This window comes from Dipodomys ordii, unplaced genomic scaffold (assembly GCF_000151885.1).
Source record: "Dipodomys ordii isolate 6190 unplaced genomic scaffold, Dord_2.0 Scaffold36, whole genome shotgun sequence".
In the NCBI taxonomy this organism is placed as follows: domain Eukaryota; kingdom Metazoa; phylum Chordata; class Mammalia; order Rodentia; family Heteromyidae; genus Dipodomys; species Dipodomys ordii.
The window spans coordinates 10479263-10506297 of NW_012267252.1; positions in this window are offsets into that span (position 1 = coordinate 10479263).

The window sequence follows — 27035 nt, forward strand, 5'->3', positions numbered from 1 at the left end:
GGGATGGGAAGGGTAAACAAAGGAGGAGGCTGCAATGCTTGGTAAGAAATGTACGCATTATCCTGCCCATGCAATTGTAACCCCTCTGTACAGTATGCTCACAAATAAAATAAAATATATAAAAAAATAAAATAAAATAAAAAAATAAAAAAAAATGAAAACACTGCTGTAGAAATACAGAAAACCAGGTTCCTCTTCCAGCTCCCTTATAAGTTGTGAGATACAACAATTGAAGAAAGTTGGCCAACAGTTAATTTTTTCACCTGAAAAAGATGAAAAATGTGGGTACCTCAGGCTCTCTCCCCCTTAATAATGAGGAGACTTATGAATTATGTGTGTCTATCAATGGTTGCACTCAATAAATGGATAAGGTATTTACCTGTATTATAATAATTGTCTGAGTAAAGTTCATCTGGTGTTTTGTATTCCTGATGTTGAATATGGATTTAATGTGTGATCAAATCACTGCTGAATCAGAAATTTTGAGCTTTCTGGGCAGTTTATAATGGTAGGAGACACCTTTACAATATGGAATCACTTATACATGCACATACATACCATTTGAATTTGGGTTGACTGCAGAGTACATTTCAGTCATTGTCATTGTGCGGGCTGTGAAGCATTGTGACATGTCACTCACATATTCTTTGGTTGAAACTCCATTCAATGACCTCCCACCACTCTTTCTCTTGCTCAGTTTCTGGTTTAATAAATCTAGTAGCTGGATGGCTTCCAGGAAATCAGTGTATTTCATTTTGCTTTTGTTCTCCCTCTAGAAAAACTGTACATTTCCATTAGACTCATTGTGAGAAACAGCAGGACCAAAGAGTTCTATAGATACAAATGTTCTCAAAATGTTTTAAATACCACCTCCTCTCAGGTGACCTCAAAAAGTGTGTAATCCCTTCCAATTAACCCAAAATATCTAGACATATATTCATGAAATTCTTTATATCAAACTTATAGCAGTTAATACATTTCTCTCAGGTAAGACTAGTTTGTGGAAACTTTAAAGTATTGCACGTATGCTCCAAGGTCCTTGAAAATTGACTATTTTATGAAATCTCGAACAACTCCTATAGAAGATTAATATATGGTGAAATATAGGTATGGAACTTAGGAACTTTGAGTTGAACTTCATCAATCTGTATCTTTCCTTCATTATCACAATCAAATGAACATATGGGTACAATAGGTAAATAGATTAACTAAAATTATTAAAGTTAACTCTCATAAAAATATACCAACTAGTACAGTAAATAAAAAATCAGATGGCTGAAAAAGTTCTAGATTCAAATGGAATATCTGCACACGCTCTCTTTCTATAATTTCTTCCTCCCTATAGGTATAAGTCTGATCTTCTCCTATGCACTCTCCTTGAGCTCTTTTGCCCGAGGCTAGTATTGTACTACCTTGAACCACAGTGCCCCTTCTGGTTTTCTGGTGGTAAATTGGAGATAAGAGTCTCACAGACTTTCCTGTCCAGGCTGGCTTTGAACTACAGTCCTCAGATCTCTTGAATGGCTAGGATTACAGGTGTGAGCTACCACACTTGTTTTTAAAGTAATAAAAGACCACTCTTTTCAATCTATCATTCTTTTGCACCTAAAATATGGTGAAACAACAACTTCACATTGAATCATGACATTCTAATAAATTCATTCCCACCACTTTTAAGCATTTTTGTGATTTTTATTGATTTTTTAATTTTTTATTATTTTATGGAAAATCTCTGAAGACACATAGGGCAGTGTATTCTAAAGATGTTTAAAAGTGAAAGCAGTCGGTCAGAGCCTTGCATATTTTTAATTGTATTAATTTTCTGGAAATTTCTATATACTAGCTGCACAATTTATGCTCATTTCAGCATTCATTTTATAGGATTATGCTTTTCTAACACTGACTTATAGCTCTTTAGACACTGACATTTGGTATGAGGGTGCTGTAGACTTTTATCCTTGCTTAGGGCATCGCATCTCAATTCCTATAATTCACTTCCTGTCAGCTGGAGAGGAGGAACTCAAGTTCAATCTCATTTAAATGTATTTCTATGACTTTGCTATTGTTTTCTGAGCTAAAGCCACTGAAGTCTCCAAAGTCTTTACAATACTTCCTTTTTTATGTTGTTTTATTGTTAAAATACTGTACAGAGGGGTTACATTTACATGAGTAAGGTGATGAGTACATTTTTTATCGAGCATTCTTGTTCTTTTGTTGTTGTTGCCTTTTTTGTCAGTCCTGGAGCTTGAACTCTGGGCCTGAGCGCTGTCCCTCAGCTATTCAGCTCGAGGTGAGCACTCTACCACTTAAGCCACAGTGCCACTGCCTGTTTTCTGGTGGGTTATTGGAGATGAGTCTCACGGACTTTTCTACCTGGGCTAGTTTTGAACCGTGATCCTCAGATCTCAGCCTCCTGAGTAGCTAGGATTGCAGGCATGTGTCACCGGTGCCTGGCCTCGAGCACTCTTTGTCCTAGTCCTCAGCAGTTTAACCATCTGCCATTTCAAAGAGTTTCCACTGTAATTGAAAGTTTGGTTTAAAGGCAAATAAAGGAATTCATTTATCTAAATGCGATCCATTTTAACAACAGTGATCTGATTCACTCCTCCAGTCTCTCAGGGTCTTGTCGAGATTAATATACAGTTTCTTTGTGTGGTGGAGTAATAGCACCTTAGGGCAATAAAGTGGCTTCTGTGATTGCAAGGTCTAGATAGCTGGAGGCCTCAGCTAATGCCCGGTAACTGAAATTTATTAAATATGTAATGCCTCAGAGCACAGTTTAATAAAAACAAACTGTACTATGCAGAATTCAGGCCACATTTCAAAGGAACTATCATGTTAGGTAATCAGCTAAACAAGGATTTACTACCCAGAATAGCCTATTCTGATTTTGTACTGAAATTACTATTATGTCTCTTAGAATTTGTTCCAATAATCCCTTTCTACCTTATTTTTTCCCCTTGGAAACCAGTAGCCCATACAAATGAGAATCAGTATCTGGACCAAAACCAGGAATCAAGAGCATAATAGATACGTGTAAGAATGACGATTTCCATCTTGGCATTCACATAATAAAGATTTGAGATAGCTCATTAATTTTGTTCTAATATTAACTTAAAAATGTATGTATATTGCATATAGAAGAGTATAAATGTATAAGCTGATGAATTTTCCATCAAAGTATGTGTGAGAGAAAGAGAGAGAGAGAGAAGAGAGAGAGAGATAAGTGTCTAAATAAAGGAAAGAGCATCACCAAACTCTAGTAGGCTTCTTGTTTCTTCATCTAAATCTTGACTACACCAAAATAATAATTAATGTACCTTTTAACTTTTCAATGATAAACTACTCTTCCTAGCATTATGCACAAAGTCCTTACGAAATCAATAATGTTAAGAAACAAACAAATTAATTTCAAATTAGAAAACAGGATAAATAAGATCAAGCACAGACTTTGGCAACTGATGCTCTGTCAGGTAAATGTTCTATTACATGACTCAGTTCATTTTTCACATCCCAAGTAAATGTGGCAAGAAATTCTGTAGAAATTGATGGTGCATTACTTTTCATTATGAAAGCCAATACCTTCTACTCCTGTTTGGCATTTTATGATCCCAGAAATTGACTGCTTCTAGAACATTTTGCCATTTAGATGCATTTACAAATTTTAAGGCCTTGCAGAAGACAGAATTATAAGAGCTATCAGAGAGAAGAAGAGAGAAAAGTTAACTAACTAGAAAGCTTCCTAGGGAAGGGAAATAGGCAAGGTTAGAGTCGTATGTGTACTATTTTATCTAAAATAAAAAGTGGCGCAAATTGAGCTCCCATCAATGTATAATTGCAAGCAAAGCAATACTCTCATAGTATGTGCTGGTATACCAACCACTTGCCTGTGACAAACATGGAGATCCACTACTTAGATTCCACCTGAAGAAAGAGTCAGAACACTGCAAGCCATGTAGTCACCGGAGCATCCAAATATTAACCACCTCAGGCTTCACCCTAGCTTTACTCCATCAAGCTAAGGTCATCCTGTTTATGAAGTGTCCTCAGAGAGATACTAATGAAAGAAGTGTTGCAGAAGGCAGTCTTCAGTGGCCTCTGGCCTATAACAAGGTATGATGGAGCTCTGGCCCATGTCTGAGCAAGCCTCTGGCTAATTACATTCAATATAAAAGTTTTTCCACTAGCTAATCTCTGCTCTGCTATAAGCTGTTAGGCTAGCAGATTCTTTAATTTCTGCCTGTCTGTTTGTATATATTAATATTATAGGGGGAACTTCATGGTGAAATTTCCAAATATGCATACCACACACACGCTGAGCAAATTCACTTTCCACCATCTCCCACTCCACTTCTTCAAGCAATTCTAACAATGAATTGTTCTATTTTTCTGTGTGTAATAATCTCTGATTTTAGTCAGCCTTCACCTTCCCTGATCATTCTCCTCACTCCCAACTACTATTTATCCCACAACACAACATATTTTAAATTCTTATTGTTTGTTTTGTTCAGGGTACATTAATTGTACAAAGAGATTTGAAAATTTTATTGTGATATTACACATGCACATACTATACTGTAATCAGATGAAGTCTTATTGCTCTCTTTCCCAAACCCTTACCTTCCTATTGTGCAACACCCTTTAGTGGGTTTTCTTGTAACAACTCCGTAGACAAACACAGTATGTTTCCTTATTATTGACCTTCCATTATTCTCTTTCCCTCTTCCCTCAAACCCTCCTAAAACTGCAATCTAACAGACAAGAAAATAATAGCAATAATGAAATAACAGGATTACATCTGTTTAAAAATGTCTGCACAGCAAAAAAAATATTTATATCAAGAGATAACCACAAAATGAGAAAAAAATCTCCACCAGCTATTTAACTGAGGTAGAATTAATATACAAACCTAAAGTGGAAGAAAAAAGTTATCAACTATTAGATGAGCAAATAAATTAAATTACCAACTCATAAAAGAAGAAATATAAATGGCTAATCAATATAGGAAGAAATGTTGAATATCTCTAACTCTAAAGAACCTGCAAATTAAAACAACATTATCACCCATTTCTTATTCCAGTCAGAATGACAATCATCAAGAACAAACAAAACAATAAATGCACCAGGGGAGGGTGTAACAATGTTGGATAAGAATCATACCCATTTCCTACTTATGTCACTATAACCCCCCCCCGTAAAACACCTTAAAAATAAAAAATGCTCTTACATTGTGGGAACATAGACTAGTAAAAATACTATGAAAATCAGTATGGAAGGCCATCAACCTAAATGTTCATTTATGGATAAATAGATAAAGAAATTGATATATACACAAAATGAATTTTTATTCTACTTTGGTAAAGAAGGAAGTCCACAGCAGGGTGCTGGTGGCTCACTCCTGTAATCCTAGCTACTCAGGAGGCTCAGATCTGAAAATCATGGTTCAAAGCCAGGCAGGGCAGGAAATTCCATGAGACTCTTATCTCCAACAAACCACTCAGAAAACCAAAAGTGGTGCTGTGGCTCAAGTGGTATAGTACTCACCTTAAGCTGAAGAGCTGAGGAACAGCTCCTGAGCCCAGAATTCAACCCACAACCAATAAAACAAAAATAAAACAAAAAAAGAAGGAAATCCATGTCTCATGCTACAACTGGATGAACTTTAAAGATAGTGTGTTTCATAAATAAACCAGCTGCACAGGGCAAATGACTCATGGTTACATTTACACAGAGTCTCTAAAGCAGTTAAATTCACATAAGCTGATAACAGAATTATGATGGCTAAGGGCTGGGCTAATGGGGTACATGAGGAGCTGACCTTCCTAATATGCATCTTTGTTGTGTAAGATCAAAGTAAATGTATACTGCACATTAATGTGTGCATAGTTACTATGGCACACTTCAATACTTCTTGGGACAGAAGTAATACTGGCTTTTTAAAAATTAATTTATTAATATATTTTATTGTAAAGATAGTGTACAGAGGGGTTATAGTTACCTGAGTAAGGTAGTGAGTACAATTCCTATTGAACACTGTTACCCCCTCCTTTGATTTTTCCTTACCAATAGAAATGCGTCATAAGTATTTCAATAATTGAGAATTCACAGCTGTGAATTAAGAGGTAGAAGATAGTCATACAAATTGAATAGTAAATAGAATAGTAGAAAGAAAATACAGTCACTAGTTCCCAATTTGCTAGCTGAAACAATTAAACAAGTGATTAAAACCCATTTTCACGTCAAAAGAAAACTCACTATGTTGAACAACTTCAGCTAATCCCCTCAGTCCCTAAAGTTGGTGAGGCCATTCTGTGCATGCTCTAACAACTTTCACCAAGACTTGTCATTCAAGTCCCCAAGGTCATCAGTGACATTACAGCTCAACGCTGCAATAGTTACATGTATAAAAGGCAACATTCATATGTCAAGGTCTACATTTGGAATGAAGTATTAATTAGTTTCAAGTGATTGTAAAATAGTGTTTTATGATGGTATTATTCTAATTCTGCATTAATTCCTCAAAGTTCTCAACAGAAACTCTTGCAAATGTTACACTTTCCTAAGTTGTTCCAGAAATAGAGAGCTCTTATTCACTAATAAATCTTTCTGAAATCATAATTATGTGATCAATTGCTTCTATTAATAACTGAGCCTTCTTGATTAGAGGGTGATTATTTTTCTTCTACTAATATTGCCAATTTCGCAAAGAAGGATAGGTGCTTAAGCTAGGATGTCAATCACAGGATTGGAAATTCATAAAATAAAATCAAGGTGTAGATCAATTCTAGTTCCTAAGTGGGCTTTGTGTATCCTGAAACAAGGCAGTAACTGTACAAGATGCTCTAATATTTTTTAAAATGTGCCTAACTCTTAAATGTCACAAGATGAAAGTATAAGTCTGTAATTCTGCCTTTTTGAAGCAAATAAATAATGAACATTCACAAGCACTGAGTCTACCTCTCACCATCTTGACTGAGAAATTGGCGGAGAAATAAACCACCTCTTTGTAAGATACTTTTCAGTTTGTGTAATCACAAACTGATTACACCCTATCATTTCACCACCTGAAGTCAAGTGACATTTTTCCTAAAGAACAAACAACTGCCCTTAAGTTCTCAATAGTGTTTTAAAAGAAACATACGTAGTGGGTTCAAATCTTAGCTGGAATGGGAACTATCCATCAAGAAAAAGAGAACAAGAACTTAACTGTGAATCATCTAATAAATGAATGAATAATCAAAAAAATAATGTTCCACAGAAGTGAAAACTATGACTCTAAACTTAACTGTGAAAATCAAGAATGAATTTGTGTTAAGAAAAAAAAATCCTTGCTTTATAAATTTATTCTATCCATAAGTTCAACAGACAGGAATAATGAAAGACATGATTTGCACAGGCCTGTTATTTAGGCATTATAGAACAGAAGAGCTAGAGAGAAGATAAAAAGTCTTGAAAATAACAAGATGTGGGATAATGCAGAAGCAGCTCTAGAGGTGAGAAATGATGGAAAGAAATTGGGGTTCTTTCAACTTTGGAATTTGGAGTTACACAGAGAAGAATTCCATACCTAAGAGAAGCTGGGGTTATAGCTAGGCAAATGTCAGTGTCTCAGCACCTCACTGATTTGAGGCCCGGGACTCTGAAGGCAGGATACCAACAGGCTGGTGGGGAAAATCTCTGACAGACATAAAGAGGTTGGTTCCCCAACTCCTTTGAATACTCCAAAGTTGGAATCAGCTGATGGTACTGGATAGACTACTACTGTTGACATGAGGTGTTATCAAAGTAGGAAGCAATAGGAATTATTCACAAAACAAGCAGCGAAATAATAACAGGAGGCCAAACAGCACTTTTTCCTCTCTGACAGCTTCCTAGTTTCTTTATGGTATTACCTATTGGCAGAATGTTATAGAAAGCAACTCACCAGACTGACATAACAGGAGTCAAGAGAGTTGTAATCAGTACAAGGTGTCCTGAGAAGCATTCTGGAACTTGTCTGTTTTATTCTGAAAATTATTATATATATTTTTGTTAGTATATTTGTTCTTCCAATAGCCGAATGGCTATTTCCATTTTCTATTTTAGGAAACAGGGTTAGAAAGTATGAGGTATGCCCCTGGTATCATAAAGCCTCTGAGTTAGTATTAGAACCCAGAAACTTTGTCTACCTCACCAATGCTATACAATAAATCCAACAAGTAACTGGACTCTGTTCCATGTACTTAGTTCTATGGACCCCAATGACTCCAATGAACGTTGAGTGTCTGGAATTCTCCTTGCTGAAGATCGCAAATGACAGTGTTGATCTTGGTAAACAGTTTTATTAGATTTAGAGGAATAACAAGTAAAAGTGCACACAGCTGAAGTTAAGTAATATGCAAGGAGAGTTTACTTCATTCTTCTCTAAAACACCAGCTCTTTGCTTCTTAAAATCCCCGGAAGAACAGAATTCAACTCAACTGCTTTAAAAGAACAATCTGTAATATCACGTATACATCCTTTCCACACTTCTGCCCAGAACATGGACTACAGACTATTTAAAATAATATTTCTCTCAGTTGCTACTACTTAGTAAGGTGAATTACTATGACTTGTGAAGAAAACATTGTCTTTCCTGAGGTTCTTTTTGTCCATCTTCCAAAAAACAAATGCAAACGGTATAATTGCTACCATATTTATACATTTGATATCAAGGAAAATAGCAGTCTGGCATTTTGTAGGCATGTACTTTGCACCTTAATTCACACTAAATTACTTGTTTCTGTGAAACATTAGGTGTTAGATGATTGCTAAGTCAATGTTCTTAGAGACTAAGATGGGAATTTTGGTAATTAGGTTTATCAAGTGTTTAGGATGATTTGGGTTTTTGTTAGTTTGTTTCATCACTTTGTGTGTGTTTATTGTTTTCTTTGTAGAAACAGGGCTAATCAGTATCAGAAATGTTATACTTGGTGTTGTGGAACTTAAGAGAAGATGAGTCATAGGGGAGTTCTATGTGAAGTCTTTTGAGGAACCTCCATACTGCTTTCCAAAGTGGTTGAACAAGTTTACATTCCCACCAACAATGAAGTAAGGTTCCTTTCTGTCCACATCCCCTCCAGCATCTGTTGTTGTTAGAGTTCTTGATTTTTGCCGTTCTAACTGGAGTGAGGTGATATCTCAATGTTGTTTTGATTTGCATTTCTTTTATGGCTAGGGATGTTGAACATAAAATTTAAAAAAAAAGAGAAGATGATAATATCATTTATTCTATGAATGTCTGGACTAAGGAATAAAAATAAATACAACTTTTTCTTTTTTTAGCTCTTCTTTTTTTATTGTGAAAATACTGTTGTAAAGTTCGTTTTCGACATAACGACTTATATATCTCATTGTTGCAATGGGTCCACTTGTATCCTTATTTAAACGATTTGTTTTTTTCCTTCCCCTCCACAAATTATACCAACATCAAATACAGTGGAAGCAGGGGTTATACTGTGGGGGCAAGACATACAAAGCAACAAAGAAATAATCTTATAAATGAAATACAACTTTTTCTAAGAGCATCTGTAGAAGTCTTTGCTGATGGTCTGTGGAACAGATGTGTAACAATAGTTGTTGTTGTTGTTGTTTTTAAAAAAAGAAGTGTATAATTTGTGGAGGGGAAGGGAAAAAACAACTCGTTTAAATAGGGATCTGGAAAGTTAAACACACTTGTTCAAAGTTTTCTTTTTATTTTCTCCTGTTTTACCCCTTCTCAATCAGGGGCCTATAATTGTGTTACAAAGACCACAAAAAATTGAAGGTAAAAAATAGACTGAAGACCCTCCCAAAGTCTAAGCATTCTCAGAAAAATTGATTTGGGATGAATGATTTCAGAGCTCCACAATGCATCCTCCCAGGTGGTCAAACATTTCTCTATTTTCTTGCTACGAACTCAGTTCATTTTCTTCTCCCTCTGAGAATGCACCTGGCCTTCCTGACATGAATGTAGAAAGGAAATCTCTTTAATATGGGGCCTTCCTTGACTAGAGCTTCCTTTAGAAGCAGAGTGCAATTGGAGCTTTTCTGGGTCAGCATCACGCCAAAGGTTGAACCAGACAGGAAGACCCAAAATTGGACAAGGTACTTACTGTATTTTCAATTCAATACATGTTTTCTCCTAACAGTATGTGAGTATTAGAAATCTGTTTCCAAAATTGTACTCAAACATTTACCCTTTTAGGATGAAAAAACAAAACAAGCTACCCACAATAACATCAATGTAAAAGAGCATTGAGAGGGCTTGTCAAAGGCTCAGTGAGTTAGAGTTCATGCCAGAAGTAAGACATCTTTCCACACTCATTCCTAGTGAGTGCTGTTCATACCCTGATGATCCTTGTTTGTTTGGGCAGGCTGAGTTAAACTGACTAGTAAATGGCCTGATTCAAATAATTCAAACGTGGTTATTGGCAGGTCCATCTGAATATATCTGAAGCCCTGGCCCTGGCCATTGACATGTGATATTCTGAATCCTTGAGACATACATTTCCAATGTAAAAATCAGTCCCAAAGCATCAGGTCAGAAAGGCTGAAAAACTGAAGAATTAAGAAGTGTAAAAATATATGCTACTCTAAATAGAAGACTCTCTCTTATTTCTCGCTCTTTGGGTAGGGTTCTCTTGTTTGTTACCTATGAGAAAAGGTTAAGTGCCATTTCTACTAGAGCAAAGAAATATTTTGCATTTTCATCGTACTCCAGAAAATGTACCAGCAATCCAATTATGAGCAGAAAAGTACTTCCGTGGTCAATAAAAATACACTGTAGTCTCCTATGTGTGTGAATGTTGCCAAATGCAAGTCTTTTTGATAGACAAGCTTTTCAGATGTTACAAGGGGTAGGAAGACCACAAAGATGCATTTTAAAATTTATTTGAAAAAGTTCATAAAGACTTACTTTCATATTTGTTTCCTATGTGTTCTAGATAGACACCTCCAATAGCTAAAATTTGACTTTTAATTACCTCAGTTGGTTCACAAGTACTCTTTCACTGGGGGTATCTTGAGATCAAAGCTACAGTAGAAATCCCACTTTGGAGATAATTAGTTTTCCTGGAAACTGAGGGCAGAAGAACTTTCCTCCTGAACATCTCCATCACCATCTTTAGCAGCTGCCATCCTTTTCAGGAACAAAAGATTTGCTCTCTGAGTTTTGTGTGGGATAGGGAATTATAGTGTTGACAAAATTCTAGAAAACAGATGATGCCATCATTAAGATTAAATTCTGGTATCACACATCCTAGATTACAAGCCTGAAATTAATACTGTCATAAATTATTGTGTGTGATCAATTGCCCCACTGACAGAGGACAAAGCTTTACATTTGAAGGCAGATTGGATTTGTGAAAATGAGTGAGAATTCATGAATTTTACAACTGTACATATGTGGGAAATTTACCTCAACTTTCTGGTCTAAGTAATTTTTTTAAACATGGAAGTAAACTTTACATATGACTACATGTAGCAGTCAAACAAATAGTGTTTTGTTTTGAAAGGAAATGAAGTAGAAAAAGGAGTGATAAATGAGTGTATCATCTGACTTATGGAATAGAAGATAGATAGAAAGATAGACAGATAGACAGATAGATAGATAGATAGATAGATAGATAGATAGATAGATAGATAGATAGATAGATAGATAGATAGAATTAGGAGAGAATAACAAAGACACACTTAAAGGAGAGAGAGAAAGAGAAAGAGGCACATACACATATTTTATTCCTCATTTTTTGTGGTCTACCTTTTACCTAGCTAGTTGGCTACATTCTGATGTCCTATTTGCTTTTTCTCTTTGTCTAGTGACCTTCCAGGTATGTGAACTGTATTTACAACTGTCTTGTCAGTAAGCCATTACATAGTTGTGTAAGCAAAGTCTTACTAACTTTACCCTCAGGTTCAGATATCTTATCTTGAAATCAAAGCACTGCTATCTTTATTTCCAACAATGCTCTGCCACTTGAAATACACCTCTAGCCTAGATTCTTTTGGATTATTTTTAGAGATGGAGTCTTGTGGACTCTTTTTCCTGTACTGGCCTCAAATCACAATCCTCTCTATTTCAGCCTCCTGAATAGACATGAGCCATTGGTGCCTAGCATAGAATCCAAATCACTTTTTTAACTTAGACTTTTAATTTTGTGGCAGATAACCAAGTTAGAAGGTGAAGGTGACAAAAAAATAAAGATAGCACTGTTTTCCCCACAAAGGTGAAGAACTCATTACAGGAATATGTCAAGTATGTCACAATTTATCACCTTGCCAAAAAGTCAAACAACACTTTATGTTCAACGAAAAAGGGAAGGATTGATGAACCTTGGTAAGGAGCAATTGATTAGCTAATTATTACTGATTTGCTGAGCATACTCTTGTAGAAAAATGGTGAGTAGATAGAAAATAAATAGATGAAAAGCTACCATTACACTAATATGTTAATACTACCATATTAAGGTATCATATTATATATCATAGATAGAGAGATAGATAGATATGGGAGAGGAAATGATACTTTTATTTCACCAAGGAAAGGTAAGAATTAAGGAAGGATATTCTAGATACTCAGAAAAAAGACCAATCAAAAGTGTAACATTTAATTATATATATATGCACATTATATATATGATATATTGTATACTTATGTATATATATCCTAAGTATATTGTATATACTTATATACATCAGATGCTTTATATTATATATAATGTGTTAAAATATAACATATTAATTCAAATTATAACATATATTTATATGCTTTACATATATTAATATATACTTTATATGCTAAATGTTTATCATAGCTATACTTATAGAGAGAGTCGCATGTGGATGTTCTTAAATGTAACATATTCCTCTTTCAGTTAAAACCCTAGAGGGAAATTCAAGGCTTGCACTCTACATGAATGCTGAGTTGCGCCTGGCAGGCAGTGTTGAGCACAGCGCAGGGATGTACTGCCCAAGGGAAGCCAGGCCAGCCAGGAATCTTCAAGGAGTTCCCAGTAGTAACCCTGTCACAGCAAAGTCCTGCCTGGGGTGGGAGAGGAGACTTCCAAATGATCTTTGATGTTTAGATTCATGGATCTTTCCTTCTGCATTTGCCTTGAGGAAGCAAAGATGAGCTGCCAGAATACAGATAATAGGATGAAAGGGGCAATAGACTTCTTGCAGATATTCAAAGGGCAATGTCAGGCAAGTCTCTCTTCAGTCTTCACTGAATCTCATGGCTGCCATGAAGATTCCATAATGCCTTTTGCAAATGTCTTGTGAGTTGTTTGAGGTTGGGTCAATCCTAGAGTACAGAAAATAAGACAAATTAGATGGCAGCTGAGTAGCACTTTTGAGATCAAAGCCAGAACTCAAATCCAACATTCATCCCTTTTATCCCTTCTTTCCTTTGTAGCCTTTACTGCATAAGCACGTCGATGGCTGGATGAGCTCTCCCTCCAATCTCTCTGTGTATGGTATGGACTCTGCTGAGTGCCTTGTATGCCTCATTACAGTTAACTGTCACCATTTTTCCCATGCATTAAGCACTAGTCATATCTTAGTTTATAAATCAGGAAAATGATGCCACAGGCCACAAAATCTCTGGTAGGCTAAGCTGGAATAACTGAACATAAATCTTTGTAATGCCAGAGCCTAGATGATAAACTGCTTTTATATTTTACCTCCAGGGTTATCCCAGAGAGGTTCAGAATACAGAGACCCAGGGCCCACAGACTGTTCTCAGAGACACAGCTGCAGGAGGCCCAGGCTGCCGCTGCTGCCCTCAAGAGTGGTACCAGCTCCTTTCTCCTCTTGACTGACAAGATGTGTATTTGGTGAATTAGTCTAGAGCCTATCCATGCCACGGAGAGAATAGAAACAGGTATTAAATATGCCTGGGCTCTGGGTGGCATTTTATGATTCAGTGGAAATAGCCACGCTAGGATGAGCCTTAGAGAATCATTTCACTGTGACTTGTCCACAAACTTGCCTCATTTCTTCAGGCAAATACTTCAAGGATTTGAGCCCTAATTTCTTTTTTAGTAAAAGCAAATTCCTCCTGCCATTCCTACTCGCCACAATTCCTCTAAGGATAAAATTAGGTCTTACATGTGTAATAGATTCATAAGCTCTAAAACACTGAAATGCTAACCAATCTTATTTAATAGCAACTCAGATATAGAGAACAATGTAGATCAGAATTTATTTATAATCTCCTGAATGCCATATTTTTTACAGATGATACATGCAAATTATTACAGTCTCTTAACCTCAGCTTTCTAATCTGATAATAAAAGTAATTGCTATGTAAACACCTTTGTATAATTAATATATGTTCATAAAAATAGAGAAGAAGAAATATATATATATAAATAAATATATATATATATATATGAAATTCAGATCCTAATGTCCATCAAACTCAGACACATATATTTGTCACTTCATGACCAATAAGGGCTTTCCACTAAAACAGCCTAGAGGAATAGTTGAAGCTAAGGCATTAATGCTATGCATTTAAACTTAACATCATTTGAACACCTCAAGTATTTTCATACTTGTCAACTTTCCACGTTGTGTTACCCTTTTTCCATATTTTTATGAGCATCAAATGGTTGTAAAAAGATTTATTTTGACATAGCCATGCATGCATAGGATGAACCTTAATCAGACTCAGCCCTTCCATCCCTTTCCCTTATTCTATTTTACAGATTTATTACTGAAAAATTACAGTCATATCATGAGAAAAATTAATAATAATAACTTAAATCCTGAATTGTCTACAAGTTATTTTAACATGTTCTAACTAATTATTAGCAATTAGAACTCTAAAATTTACAATATGAAGCCCATTAGTTGGGTATGCTATGACTTACCCAATGGTCACAACATGAGTATACAGAATTTGAGCGGCTCCTATGTAATCCTGTGAAAATCACAAAGTAGTTTGTCTTTAGCATACCTTTAGTGGCCACAAAAACCACACTAAAATGTAGCCTGAGACGTGAAGCCATGCAAGGGTTAACGAGCAACCCGAGTTGCATGGTTTCCCTCATTGGTGGTAACTAGAATGTACCTATAAATCTACAAGTAAACATGGTGTGTTAAGCAAGAGGTTACAAATGAATTTCCTGAACTGTAATAAACTCTATGGAGAAGGTAAACAGTATAATTCCTTAAGAAGATTAAGTCAAAGCCCAACAAAATAAGTACCTAGAAATGGGTCCTTGTAAGAAGGGAGGGTGGGGAGAGAGATGGGAGAATGGAGGAGGAAAGGAGCAGAGGATAGGTAAGAATTCATTCTATACACCACAGAGGTGAGAAATACTAGGGAAGGGGTGGATCGAAGGAAGGTGAAGACGTTGAAGATGGTCAAGATGCACTGTATACACAAACTACTTCATTAAATTGCACAAACACCAATAAATAACCTAAAGATAAGTAAGGGAAGGGGTGGATTAAGAGGGGTGGGTGAGGATTTCCAAAGGGGTGATCCAGATGCACTGATCAAGATGCACTGTATTCATAAGCTGACTTGATGAATGGCAACTCCTGTGTACAACTACTTATAGATAAAAAAATATTTTTTAAATAATCTCATGAGCAGATAAGACTAATGGTACTGTTCAGGCAGACAAAGCCCTCCTCTGCTCTTGCTCCTGGCTGGCTCAAGGTTAGTTCTTATCAGTGTGGACCTTTTCTATGGGGGGTTTCTTTCTGTGAGGGGTTCACCTCCCCCAGTTCTCCCTGCCAGATGAAGACTTACTTGCAGTATGTACTGCCTTTTCCTTTTATTCTCTACTGGAGCCAGGGATTGCTCAACGGTGTGGCTTACATGCCCCTGCTCTGCATAGGAGAAAGTTTTCAGACTGCAGAAGTATCATATTATGTGTAACATTTAGCAAAGGAAGAGCTCAATCTCAGATAAATCAAATAATGGCCCACTTTAGGACAATAGAGATTTCTAGGATCTTATATGTACTCTGGCATGAGCTCAATCAGGTCTTACTTAGAATCATTAGGGTGTCATATAATCACATTGAGACTCAGGTTCCTCATTTGAGAATAATGTCTACACAGGCTGTTGTGAGAATTCATTGAAATAATGGATAAAAAAGATGAGGATAATAATTAAATTTTGCATGTAGTTCAATGCAATAGATATGACTACTTGTTTCCCTTTGGTGACCCTGGAAATCCACAGGGTTGATGGTTTAGATGTCAAATACCTACAAATATCCACAAAGGCTTGTGTGTTGAAGGCTTGGTCCCAGCTGGTGACTATATCAAAAGATGGTTGGGTCATGAAGACTCTTCCTGTATCATGAGTTCGTGGTTTGATGGGCCATGGCGGGGGGAGGCGCTACTTAGATGCAGTAGGTCTCTGGGGCATGACTTTGAAGGGCAGACTTTGTCCTTGACCTCTTTCTCTGCCTTCTTATTACCACCAGTTGAGCAGCATCCTTCACCAAACTCATCTGACACGATGCTTCTGCCATTCTATGGACCTAAAAGCAATAAAGACACATGACCTTCTGCAACTTTGAGCCAAAATAAAATTTTCCTCTTTCAGGTTGATTTTCTCAGGTATTTTGTTACAGTGACAGAAATCTGAACAACATAATAAGGATCTTACAGGATTTTTTTTTCTCTATACAACTAGAAAGAGAGCAGATGCAAAGTAAGATTTAACAAAGGTGACACACAAGGGTATTTCAGGAGAGGTCTAGGTGACAAAAACTGCACAAATGAGGGAAAATGGGTATTTCCCACTATGGGATGGAATTGTCTAGAAAACTTTAGTGTAAGTACAGATTCTTATTCTTCTTGTAGAATTCTTTAGCAAGTTAGATGTAAAATCATTAAACCATTTCTTGATTCAATGGCCAAGTCTTTCCAATGATGTTTGAGTTGGGATAAGTAAGAAGGGAACTCATTGCTGCAATTCCTCATCAGATCTGCTCTCTCCGAACCCCACATACTAGCTCTGGACGTGTACATACAATCATCTGTTCTGCAGGAATGTCAGATTCAGTATCATCTGACTGAATGTATTATCTTTCTGTGAAGTAGGATGACACTTAGGGTCAACTGCCTTCATTGCGTACACAGTGCCCCCAATCATGGCCCCATTAAACAGCCCTAGTAAGTTTTCATCTTGGATACTGCAAAACTGTGAAAATTACAAGATGAGGATATCAAGAGATAAAGAAGAAATGTTGTCTAAATTGCATGTCTTCATTAAGCTTCCATCTTTGCTCCTTTATCTTGAGCATGTTCATTTGAGGAGACATTATCAGTAAGCAGTGACTGATGTTTCAGAACTGGAATCAGTGGGTTTGAATCCCAGTAATACCATTTGCTATCTGGATTGGCTTAACTGACTTAACCTTCTCTCTTTTTCTCTGCTTCCTCGTTGCAACAAGGTGAACACTTCTTCACCATAACCTTCTGTCATGATGTGTCTGACTTGCTACAGTTCCAAAACGCAATAGATCAGGTTGACATTGGACAGAAACTTTTGAAGTCATGATCCAAAATTAATATTTCCTCCCTTAAGTTGATTTTCTCAGGTATTTTGCCACTAATATGTAAACTTAATTAGTGTACTAAAAATAAATGTGCTAGCTTAGGAAGTTTTACTAACACATAGGAGTTTAAAACACACCAAAAAGTACTTACAAGAATATCTACACTCAATACTAATCACAAAATTGATCTCCCTGTCATTATTTTCATCTACCCTAAGCTCCTTTCATGTCTTATCAGTGGTCATATATCTTTCAGAGTTGTGTGCCTAAAAGGTGAGTCTGATCATTTTCATCCAAGTTGAAGACTTCCCTCTTGATTCACGCTTGAGTGTAAATGAAAACCCCACATCTCATGTTTGACCTGTCTATGAAATTCCTTTTCAACACAAATAGTTTTCCTCTTCTGTTTTTCCCTTCACAAACACCAAAACTTTAAGCTAAAATGAATGAGCATCTTCTTTTTCTGTTAAAGAATAAGGGGCTTTCTAGTCCTGTTAAAGATGATCATCCTGGCTATTTTTCTTATCTATTCAGCATTCCTAAATATCTATCATGGCTACAACTTTACATTTTCTAACCCTGTGGCTGGTATATACTCAGCATAAAGAAGAAAATTACTATATAAGTGAATGAATGACCATGTTTAATAATTGGTTGGTTTAATAATTGGTTTAATAATTGGAATTTCCACCGTTGTAGATATTTTCTTAACATTATTACTTCACAAAAGTCTAGACTCTTAGGTTTGGAAATTATCTTCCAGTGAATTTTATTAAGAATTCTTTTATACATGATAGAATTCTTCTATACACTTGCATTTTGCATCTGGGATACAGAAATAAGTAGTAAGGCATGTTTGTAAAACATGTCACAAATTCTTATTTTAAATAAACTCCTATCTTAATTGTCTAATATTTATGTATGTTATTTTGCATGAATAACAGAAGTACCTCATTTTATTTTAAATATTTTCTTATTTGGGCAGTTAATTATAGTGTCATTCAATTATAAAGAACTTTATTTTTAAGTTTACAGGAGAATAAAGGGATTGCATAGTAAGAATAACCAAAGATAACCAGCCCTGTCTATAGACAATATAGTAGGGGCAGTCTAGTGTGATTTATATCAAATACAGCATAAAGATTATCTTTTGGGACTGTTTATTAGGTGTCCTCTATAAACTTCTGTAATTTATGTTCTACATAATGGCCTTCTTATTTCCTGTACTATAAATATCCGCTTCCTGATTTTTCCTGCAACTAGGGCTATAATACAACCTATAAACAGATTCTGTAAGATTTAAGTATCACAGATTAAATAGTTCCAAACACCTCCTCAGACTGGAAGTGACAGCAGCTCAGAGCACATTGCCTGTAGGAATATCAATAATGCCACTACTACCACTACCAAAATGTCCATGTTCTAAGTGCTAGAACCTGTGCACAATTCATCTTCCATGGGTAAAGTGTCTTTCCAAATATATTACAGATTGTCTTTATGGCCAGATATAATCATGGATCTTTTTAAAATAGTGACAAAAAGATGAAATCATAGAGAAATGTAGAGATGGGGGCATAGGTAAAAGGTGAAAAGACAATATAGTTGCTGATTTTGAGCATGAAGGAAGGGGTCATGACCAAAGAATGTAATCCATTTCTAGGAGGAATAAATAGGTTTCTCTTTAAAGCTTCCATAATGAACCAGCCTTTCTAATACCTTGACATTATTACACTGAAAATCAAATTTTTGACCTCTAGAGTTACATGAGAATGAACCTGTGTTGCTTTAAACCACCCATTTCTTCATGATTTGCTATATCAGCAATAGGAAACCAGTGAATTTACTGACTGTAAAGGAATGTTGTGCAGGTTTTATATAGTTAATCCACAGGTACTTTATGTTAGAAAGTCTATTCGATATGCAGGTATCTACACAATATCAAAAAAATCTCTGCATCTGGGGTTGATGATAGGGGGAAAAGTCCTTCGGGCTTAATAAGGACCACTCAGCTGTAATGATTTTCTCCAGGCAAGCTTGGCCTGCATGATCCAACAATGGAAATATTTTTATTGTTTCTGCTTTTCTAAATGCAAGTTCTAGAGCTAAGAAGGTAGGTTAATAATGGAGGAAACAGTAAGTAAGAATTTGGAAGGCAAAAGGGAGAAGATGGAACCTGTTGTAATTCCATACAGGGAACTTTCCCAAAGGAAGAAGAACAGGACTGGAGGAGAACAGAGATGAGAAAAATGGAAAACTCAAAGTGAGAACTGGCAAAAGGAGCCATGTCATCTAAGTGATCATGAGAGCAAATGCCCGATTCTCTATAGCACACTGTGTTCCTGTGAATTCAGTATGTTATGACAATTTCCATTCACCAAAGGTTTTTTGGGACATTACCTCATTATAACTCAAGGAACCTCTGTTTCATTATTAAGATTCTCCTGTGGTCCCCATTATTGATAATGCCATGGGAAAAGCAAGACACCACTACTGAAGGTTTATCTATCATAGAGGTCATTTATAATATTCAATGTCTTTAACGTGAGTTCCTTGGTAGCTTTGCACTATGACAGTTTAGCTAAAATATAATTATATTTTTTTCAGAATTTTCCACTCTAAGGCTCTTCATTAGGGTTATTCACACATGGACACACAATAAATATTGAACATTTTGGAAGGCAGATTTGAAGCAGCAGTGAAATTTATATTGGATATTTGATATAAGAAGAGGCAGCACTACAGTTTAAGCCAACTGTCATTTTAGTCACTGTTTTCCATGATTTGATTCTGTTACATTCATTAATAAGTGACATCCTGTGTGCATTCCAAGGAAATCTGGGTAGAAACTTCATTCACTCTAAAACACTGGATTAGATATCACTTCCTGTGTCAGATGTTCTAGTAATTCAAGAAATTGCAAACATCTCAAGAGCTATATGAGGAGCCAGGGAAAAGATGAAATGTTAGAACAGGAGACTCTCCCAGCACTCCTATCTACAAGGCTTTTAGGAATTGTCTGTGTTAGAGGCTAGAGGCCGAAACTGATACGCATATTTCTTAATATTTCACACACTTGTTAAGGATATCCTTTTAAATGTCTTTTTAACCCCAATTTCCCTTAATACTATTGTCATGTCATTTTATATCTCTGAAGAAAAGTAATTGCTCCATTTTTTTAAATAAAACTCAATTGTCCTGCTGAGAATATTAAGTACCTTGAAGATAATGAAAGTGGCTCATTCAGGTATGAATCGCTGGGACAACATCTAACCAACTGCAAATATTCAAGAAATATTAGCTTCTCAAGTTAAGGAAAGACAAAACAGATTTTTCAAGGATGAGTGTGGTTGGACTTTCTAGAATTGATAGAGGCTAAGTGTTAATCCAGTTGTGGAAAGAAGAATCCACTAGTGATGCTTTGATTAAACTGGAGACCATATATTGCAGGAACCCCACTAAGACATTGGTTCTAAATAACTGGGATCCAGCCAGCCTCAGACCACACCCGAAACACTGTTTTTTTACTTCAACCTGTGCATTAATGTCCAGTCCAAGCCTTCTTCACAATCCTTCAAGCCACTACTACCCATTATTTTCCCTTGGATTTCTAGCCAGCAAGTGACACCATTTGGGTAAATATGAAAAAAAATGTTTCTAATTTCTTCTGAGAGTCAGATGAACTTCCTCATAAGTCAGAGAATGAACTGGGTGGCTGATTCTTTAATATATGATCAGAGCACAATATGCTCAAGAGAAATCAACCTTACAGGGTTGTTTGTAGAAATAAATCAAAACATTGTGTTTCTGATGGCTCAGAATCCCCTGGTGTGATTATTTGAGGCTACATAAACTATTAGTGTGGAGTTGGGGTTTCGTGCTATCAATTCAACTTCACTTCTTATCTTCTTCAAACTTTTCCATGGACTATATTGTTCTGATATCAGGCTTACTTCCTATAGACATGTTTGATATGCAATACTTAATGTTTACAAATTGCTCCTTATCATGTTCATTTCTGTACCTGAATAATTTTCATAACTCTGTATTCAACCATGGATCACTAGCAACTACATATTTTAATGACCCTTAACATTGAACGTAATCAGAAAACCAAGTGAGAAATCAAAACATCCTCAGTCTCTCCTTAAAATATACACAAACTGTAGAGTTTTGGCCTGAGAACAATATAACATTTTATGGTTGCTAAAAAAATGTTTTAGGAAAAAAGAACTTACAAAGTAATCTCAGTAAGTTCCTATTACGTCAACATGTTATTGTTAGATTTGTATTTGCTGACCTTTAAATGAATGGTTTCTATGGAACTGTCTTGTGTTTATGATCCTGGAGGCAATTTGATAAAAATTGAGAATCAATGTAGCTTATGGAAAAAGTGATTCTGTTAGAATTTCTGTTGAAATTTAAATATTACCCTACATATATGAGAGTCCTATACTCCACACATAAGGAGATTTTCCTGACCTATGATTCTAGGGGAATGAACATTTTATGAAGTCTCTCTTTCTTCTCCTTGCATCTTGCTTATAAACAAAACTCAATGAACTTAAAATTAGCCCATCTCTGGACCTTATGCCTTCCCACCCACGAGTCCATTCCTACTTGCTTATGTTTGTCCTTGTATAGTCCTTTCCAATTTGGCTCATTGATGGCACTAAATATATCAGAGTAATCGATATTTTTAATATTTGAACAGCACTGATGAAGAGAATATGTATTATCTTCACAGTTCTTTTCTAAACGCAAAACTATTCTGACATCAAAAGGTTATTAAAGGAAAAGATGCTTAAAAAAACTTTTGATTTACAAAATGTCCTGGGAAGATGATGAAAAAAATATACTCAAATTGGAATAAACTATATTCAAGTCACAGAGTCAACAAAAAAAATTAGTTTGTAGAACATATAAAGAGCCCTCAAAACATGACAATGTAGAAAAGTCAATCCAATTAGAATACAAATAAAAAGCCACTTTCACCAAAAAGCATAGAAACTTAAGCAACACCTAAACATGCATAAATATGTTCAACACCATCAAATATTGGAGAAAGGAAAATTCAAACAAAACTGTCATCATTATAAAAAAATCTCACTAACTAATGCAAGGAAAAAAGAACCCACTAGCAACCTCAAGCACCATACAGACGACATTGAAACTCAATTATTTGTAGATTGTAGGTGGGAATATGAAATGTTCCAGCTACTCTGGAACACAATTACTTTTAAAACGTACAATTATCCTGCAATGCCATCATTACACTCTTGGACATAGTCCAGGACATAAAAAATATACACAAAATCTAGCACACACAGATCCTTAAAGGCAGTTGGACAAGGCTTTGTGAGGGCCAATGAGAAGCTGTGGGGGTGGAACTGTTCTGTAGTTCAAATGCATCGGGTCAAGCTGATTGTGGTATATTCTGGTCTCACAATAGGTTAGTGTTTAGATACATGGGAATGTGAATCTTTTTCTTGTTCCTTATAGATTCAATGAATCTAAAATTATCTCTTGAAAAGGAAAAGCTATTCAAACACAACGATGCTTGCTTGTATGGTGAAACTAAAATCTTTCACTTTTTGTACATTAAAATATATTCACTAAAAATCACAGTTAATATTTATATTATTAATTTTCATACACAAGGGAAAGTTGTTGAATCTATGAATTACTTTATATTGTATGAAAATTAATAATTTGAATATTAACTGTGATTTGTTAGATGAGTTTCACAACTTTCCCCTCCTCTAATTAGGAGCCAGTTTTTATAAATGTTTAATACCTAATCAGTTCCGACAATATTCATTTTTTAGGTTTTTGTCTTTTTATTTTTTTAATTTTTTAATTGTGAAAATACTGTACAGAGAGGTTAAAATTACATGGGCAAGATAATGAGTACATTTCTTATCAAGCATTGTTGCCTCCTCCTTTGTTTCCCCTTCCCATCCTCCCCCTGTCCTCCCCACCCAATTCTCCTCCCTCCCCCACCAAATTGTAAAGTTCATTTTTGACATAACAACTTGTACATCTCATTGTTGCAATGGGTCCACCTGTATCCCTATTTAAACGATTTGTTTTTTCTCTTCCCCTCCACAAATTATACCGACATCAAATACAGTGAAAACAGGGGTTATACCATGGGGGAGGGACATACAAAGCAACAAAGAAATAATATTATAAATGTGTTAGAAACAATCATCTGAAAGAAAAAAAACATTTGAATACATATCTTAGGGCTCATTTCCCTAACATCAAGTTATCTGACCTTTTCTGCTTGACTCAGACATATACTAGTTATTACAAATAAGGGAAACCATGGGGCCTATGTTTCTTTGGGCCTGGCTTACTTCACTTAATATAATTTTTTCCAAGTCTTTCCATTTCCTAACAAATGGAATGTCATTCTTTCTGATGGAGGCATAGAATTCCATTGTGTATATATACCACATTTTCTTGATCCATTCATCTACTGAGGGGCATCTGGGTTGGTTCCAAATCTTAGCTATGGTAAATAAGGCTGCAATAAACATAGTGGTGCTGGTAGCTTTCATGTGGTCTTGTTTGTGAACCTGTGGGTAAATGCCCAAAAGTGGGATTGCTGGTCACACAATATTCTTGACATATACTGAGCCCAAATACTGTTTCTGAAACATGCTACACTTTTACATTTTGCTGTTTTGTTCTAATTGTCCTATAATTGTCTAATTGTTCTACTAACCTTTTCTTCTCCCACTTGTTTTTATTAATCATGCTATAATGTGTTACCAGACATCTACCACTCTCTTTAGAGTGAACTTGTACATTCTGGTCATAAAGGGAATATATATATATATAAACAAAGAGAAAAAATCTTCCCAAAGAATGAAGTACTACAGCATACATAAAATCTGACTACCTTCCATCACTTGTATATCTCTTGACCCAAGCCTCTGAGTAAGCAGAAATGTACACAATAATCTCAGTGTTTCTCTGCAGAAAAACCATTAACTCTAAAATTAATAGCATCATATAATCATATACAACCTAGTGAAGATTACAGTTACAGTTCCATTGTGCATATAAAATAAATATACTTCAGTAATAATTGCTTCTTTCCTCTGTTGTTGAGTATATGTGTGTGTGCAGTCATTTTATGCTTTGCTGGCCTGTGCTGATGACATCTGCAAACATCATGCTTTGGCATAATTGCTGCAAGGAGAGAAATCTAGATATTGATTATTAATGGAGAAAATACAAAGGTCAGAGTGACCTTTGCTTACACACAGTCCATTTTAATTCAGGGGGGAAATGCAGTGAGATTAGAATGAGGGAAAAATAGAAAACAGATAAGTAACTCTCTTATTTCCATTTTTCTTGCCCTGGGAAGGAATAAAGCGGTGAACAGAGATGCCTGTTCATCACAAAGGACCATTTATGCCTTGGAAATGTAGGCAAAAAAATTGAAATTTGTCAAAGCTGGGGAACTGACCTGACCTCTGGAACAGGTTCCCTTGATTGTGTTTATATTATTAGGTTGCTTTACATGTTGTTGATACTTCTGCCTCATCAGCTTATTTTGGGAAAATGGTATTGCAAAGGACTCAGAGTAAATCTAATGCCCAGGGCAGTAATTGAGTAAGTATCATGTGATTTTAAAAATACCTTTTCTCGAATTTTCTTTCACCTACTTCTCTTTATAATTTTTCACTGTCTCTCGAATTCATTTTACTCATAAATTTAGAGAAGCCAAATGCGGTCACAGGGGAAGACGATACCCTTGAACTCTCAAGTGTTCCTTTTGATTTGTCAGCTCCAAAGTCTGCCACACATATGATTCCTCTCCTGGGAACATATTCATCCAGTTCCAGGAGCATTCAGTGTATACTTTACATAGGAAAAAAAGACTCTATATACAGTAGGTGTACTATGTGGCTTTGAAGTCAAAATTGACTAAAATAAAACTCTAGCTCCATCACATACCTGCTGTATAATCTGATAATCTCATAAAATTCATAAAGCTTCATTTCCTCATCTGCAAATTCTCATACGCCCTAGAGGAACAGAATAAAGTATGATGACTTTGCAGGGGAAGTAAAAAATAATAATGTTTGTTATCATACTTAGATATGAAAACCACACGATAAAATGAAATAAACAGCCCTATATACCATAGATGATAATTCAGCAAACTATAGCCAAGCTTACCTACAAGGTTTAAGTGGTAATTACTACAAAAAATAGTTTGATGCATTATGAAGTAAAATATAATACAATGCAATGAATGAGTCAGGTCCATCTCACTATGTGCAGACAATAAGCATCTGGTTAAAAACTCCAACGTTTTATTCAGATTGAAAACATACAACAAATAAGAAATGAAAGAGTACTCCCAAAACTGGAAAAAAAAAGCCATCGCTGAAAACATCTAGCATCTAACATCATACTTCCTGAGGAAAAATTAAATGTTTTCCCCTGAGATTAGAAACAAGACCACGGTGTCCTTTCTCGCCAATTCTATTCACCTTGAAGAGAATTATTTTGTTTATCTCACAGTCTGGAAGTTTCAGTCCATTGTCCTTAACCCCAGTGTCTTGGACCTGTGGAGAAAGCAGGAATTCATTTCAGAAGCATGTGGCAGAAATTACCTATCTCGTGACAGAAAGGAAGAATATAGACTTGGGACAAAATACATCTCCCTTAGACATTCTACAGTCACTTATTTTCCCCTCCTCGGCCCCATCTCCTATTTGAAAAACTTCCAAAACCAGCACTGTCAGCTAGGACCTGTGGGGACATTTCAGGTTCAAACAATACCATTGTGCTCACGGGCCTCATTTCTTGATCCCATAGTATAAAATGCGTGTAACACAAATCCTAGAATCCTATGATCTTAACACTTCCAAAGTTGCAAATGTTCAAGTCTACAGCCTCTTCTAATTCTTAACTGTGACCCCCTGCAAAATTCCAAAGCAATTCCAACATACTCTAATATTCAGTGACACAAAGCAAACATCCTTAGTCCAATAGTCAGAAATGGGGACATGGGGCAGAATAACAGAACTGAAGCAAGAAGGAAACTCAACAGGGAAAACATTAAATCCTGTAGATCCATGTTCAGTATATAGAGCACATGGTATCATGAGGTGAATTCAGGCAACTATGCCTTAAAAGCCTTGCCACTTTTAGCTTACACGCCCTCTTTCTTTGGCTGACTCTACTGGTAACATATTGCTTTCCTTGTAGACATGCCACATTTCCATCACTTCCAGCATCCTGGGTCCTCCCCTGCAGTTTAGGTGCATCACTCTTCGCTTCACAGATTGCCCTCTCAGAGGCTCCCTGATGGTTCCTGTTCCTAGAACACACTGGCCTCTCAGTCTTCCCTTTAAAATCTGAATGTGAGCTTCCATTACCAGATACCTCTTGGGTATTTCATGTCTATATAACTATCTTTATGTGGATAACGCCAAGATCTGCTGCAAACTCAAGCAGTAGCTGAGACCTCCTTGAATCATA